Here is a 4,306-nt window from a genome sequence, read left to right as displayed (position 1 = left end):
TATATTAGAATCATTGTAGATCTATGGAAATATTGGATACCTATAGATTTTTATAGATTTCTAAAAAGTCAAGTTTGAATACCACTAGACATTTTAAGACTCTAGAAAAATCTAATTTGGATACCACTAAATTTTAATAGAGTTTATAAAAGTCTATGTTCAATACCTCTAAACTTTGGAAACTCTAAAAAAAATCAATAAAAGTATTAAATTTTCAAGATTGAATACACACCCTAAAAGTCTATTGAAAATTTGAATACATCTAGACTTTTATAGACTTTTTAAAGGTCAATGTTGAATACCAATTGACAAAACTCTATGAAATTTGATTTTGAATACCGCTAGACTTCTATAGAGTATGTAAAATTTTAATTGAATACCTCTAAACTTTTAAAAATATACAAAAATCATTAAAAATCAATAAATCTCTTATATTAAATACGTCCCTCAGTGTAGATGATTTTAAAATGCCCTATCCTATTTACTTTAGTTTTGAAACCAAAGGTTAGATTTTCTACCACCCGAAAAGCCCTAAAATCGGTGATCCCCTAGGTCGTCCATATCACACCCAATAATGAGAGGGGTTTGCGTTGGAGTGATGGGGAAGCCGATGATACGGAGTCCTTCCGACGATAATAATGATGGGAGCTCGAAATCTAAACTTAGAGAGAAGAAGAATCAGTCGTCCAAGCTTAAGGCTTCGAAAGGTATGTGTTGTAAGTATTCGTGGGCTTTCTTGGATTTCACCATTACCTTTTGAGTTCAGGTTGATTGCGTGGTTTCAGATTGAGCTGGAATGTTCATTGCTGGTTTTTTAGTGTTCCCTGAGCATCCTATCTCATTCTAATTCTAATTTCATGATGCATTGGAGTTGATGAAACTGTAATTCTGGAAATTTGATTGCATCTTTGTTGTTGACGATCACAATTTTGTTGACAATATGAACGTAATTTGGTTGAAAGTTACATTTTAAGAAGATATTTAATCCTTTTTGTTTGAGTGGCAGTTTCCCCAATTGGGTCTTGCTCTATCAGAACCATGTATGTTTTAGAGCATTTCTTGATAAACGGATGAATGAATAAGGACAATTAGAAGAAAACGTGATCCTTTTGCATGATTTAGAAGAAAAATTGGAAGTAAGGTACCGTTGATGGGCTGACATTGGAACTTGTTTCCCAATTGCAGAGGATTCTGTTAAGAAAAAGAGCAAAGGAATAGATTTTGAAGCTTTGAGTCGACATGGATATAAAGGAGGATTATCTGTCTTGAAAGTGCCACCACCTAAGGAGCCTGAGCAGGAACAGGACTGGACTTGGTCCACAGGGAAAGAAACTCGAACGAAGGAGGAGGAAGAATCCTTGGAGGAACGACAGAAACAAGGGCATCAATTGCCTATGGGGAGGGGCTTGTGGACGTGCAGATATGTAAAGATAAAAGAATCTCTCTTTTCAGCAGAAAGAGAAGAGGAAGCGGGATCTTGGTCAAGCAAGCAGAGGGAAGAATTATGTTGAAGAAGAGAAGAGGATGTTGAGAGAAAACGGCATCTACTCTGGTTTTGATTCTTGATTATACTTTGTACTCGTTAGTTTTCCAACTTGTTTTACTGTCAACTTCTGTGTTGGAGGTTTTGTGTTTAGCTCTTGGGAGTTTGATAATCTGGAACTCACATCTTATGGCTTTGTAAATGCAGCATCCTCTTCCTCTAATGTTCTATATTTTGGGTGCGCCTATGCATGGCCTTTAATATTATTTTTTTAATTTTTTAACCACTTGGCTTGTCAGATTAAATGATATTCAGGCGAAGATGGGACTGGAATGATCAATTCTTAATAAGTCATTTAATTTTCTAAGACTTTAATCTGGACGATCTTCCCTCCTTACTTCCCCACCGAATCTGTCTTTGATGTTTCCTCTTGAACAATAACAGGAATACTATGAGTCTATGATTGAAGACTCCTGCAAGAAGCATTCTATAAAGCAAAAAACAGTTAAATTACAGGGAAAGTATCATGTAACAATTTTTTTAACACGATTATCAGATTTAATTTTTCCCCATTAAGAAAACAGCAGCACGAAACTCAAAAGAATCAGCTCGTTGCAACATCAGCAAAAGGCTGTGCTACACTTTGTTTTCTGCCTCCCAGATGCTTCACTAAGTTTTCTCTAATTGTTATTCCCGCGGGATTTACTTGCTTACAAATCTGTCCCATATAATCAGAGTCATGATAGCCAGACAAAGAAACATCTGAATTCAATCTGTCTCCACAATCAATTATGATATTATGAAGTAAAGAACAGACCAAGATAATACTAGGTAATTTCCTCTTATCCGGTCTCCACATAACCTTGTTAAGGATTCGCCAACCACCCTTCAGCTGCGAAAATGCCTTGACAGCAGCAGATCTTGCAGTTTCAAGAGACGTGTTGAACTCAGATCCAGACCCCGAGTGTTCATCTTTGTACGGCGTTACAAGCCAAGGAAGTAGAGGGTAACTCGCTCCACCAACTACATATTCTCTAACCTCCTCTCCATCAGATAATACTTTCACATTTCCGTTCAAACGTGCGCCACTTTCGCAAAGTTTGTAAAATCCAGAACACTTCAACAATCTAGAAACCGGCATGCCCCCAGGCCACCCCGTTACAATGTCCAAAAACCGCATCTCAGAATCAACAACACCTTGCACAAACATACTGTAATTGTTCTCTTGATCGCACCAATCGTCTGAAGTTTGAACAGCTGGGAGGTCATCACTATGTGAGTAGCATCTATTGCACCACAACAATTAGGCAACCCAGAAGATGATTCAAAACCGGATTTTATTCTCTCATTTTACTCGTGTCAGCCATCTGAGATGGTGCGGGCACGATCTTCCATGGCCTCTATAAATCTCCACGTAACTTGAGAAACAGTTGACTGGCCAACTCCAAAAGAAGCTCCAACGGAGACTTGAGATTCACCAGAAGCCAATCTTCGCAATGCGATAGCAGCTTGCTTCTCGACACTTAGGAGTCTTCCCTCGATGTTGATGAGGCCAGAAGGAGGTCTGGAGATAAGATCTTCTCTAACCAATGTAGCATATGTACTCGAAAGTTTTCTTGGATAACCGGAAGAAATGCTTGAAAAGTTCCTCCTCATCATGAGACACATTTGGACCTAAAGATAATTCTTATCCACGTAAAATAAAAGATTACTTCATCTTAAAATCTACAAATACAAAATTACATGATAGAAAATGCATTGAATACAATAAAGGCAAACACTACTGACAATAAGTTCTAAATTAGGCGATTACGCTATATTAACTATTGATGGCTTAAAAGTCTTCTTAAAAAAAAAAAAAACCTGAGTAAATTTTCTTTTTCAGGCAATCAGATAGCATCTAATTTGAAGGGGCATACAGGAACAGAGAATACGAATGTACAATGAGTAAAAGAATCATCGACCGATTAAAGTTCGAATAAAGCTCAAATTATTGCGAGTTTAAAGATAAATTCTAACACACACAATGCATTCCAAAAAATTCGAAATGAAAGCTCAACTCGAAAGGAAAAGTAGGATGTTTGCTTCAGATTCTTTATCAATAATTCCCGCAGTAACAAATTAACAAAAATGTGCATAGATTACTATTCAGCATATGTAATTACTGAATCAAGGCAGAGAAAATCAAGAACCCACATCAAAATTGGAATTACCGAGCTTGCTAAACGAGGTTCCCAAAAATGTAATCTTTCAGATCCAAGAAAGGATTACTACAGATTATAAGAAACGGTACCCACGAGACTGACTTGAAATTTACAGCTGTATTTCTATCAAACAAACCTGAAGGATAGGACGAAAATGGAGAAGAAACTGAAAGGTACCTTGGGAGGAAGAGTTCTTCTTCAAGAAAAACATCCCACCACTCAGAATCAATGGCTTTATTGTCGACTGGAACTGAGCTCACGATCTTGCTCTTGTTCTTGTTTTTCTTTTTCTTCTTCTTGCTTTTTGGAAATTTGTTAGAATTCATGTTTTGCTTGGGAGGAGCCATAGCTCTTGGAATTGAAATTGAACAGTGGCTGTTATTATTATTTGGTATAAACTTTGATTCTTGGCACGAATTGGTATTTTAATGGCCCACGGACCGCTTACATTGTACCAGGCCCAGCCCATGGAATTGGACATTTGGTATTATATTTAGGCAAAAATTTGTGTGACGTATTTTGTGAGACGGATCTCTTATTTGGGTTATTCATGAAAAAATATTACTTTTTATGCTAAGAGTATTATTTTTATTGTAAATATCGGTAGGGGTTTGACCCG

General features: G+C 36.9%; 2 pseudogenes; one reads left to right on the top strand and one right to left on the bottom strand.

The window, feature by feature from the left end:
- Positions 1 to 574: 574 nt before the first annotated feature.
- LOC142556403 (uncharacterized) lies at positions 575 to 1,749 on the top strand (annotated as a pseudogene).
- Positions 1,750 to 1,921: 172 nt separating this feature from the next.
- On the bottom strand, positions 1,922 to 4,065 carry LOC142556431 (protein ANTAGONIST OF LIKE HETEROCHROMATIN PROTEIN 1-like; annotated as a pseudogene).
- Positions 4,066 to 4,306: the final 241 nt, after the last annotated feature.

The sequence above is a fragment of the Primulina tabacum genome, chromosome 9 (genome assembly GCF_025594145.1).
Source record: "Primulina tabacum isolate GXHZ01 chromosome 9, ASM2559414v2, whole genome shotgun sequence".
Lineage (NCBI taxonomy): Eukaryota > Viridiplantae > Streptophyta > Magnoliopsida > Lamiales > Gesneriaceae > Primulina > Primulina tabacum.
The sequence above is the reverse complement of the archived record's forward strand: the minus strand, read 5'-3'. Positions and strand labels throughout refer to the sequence as shown.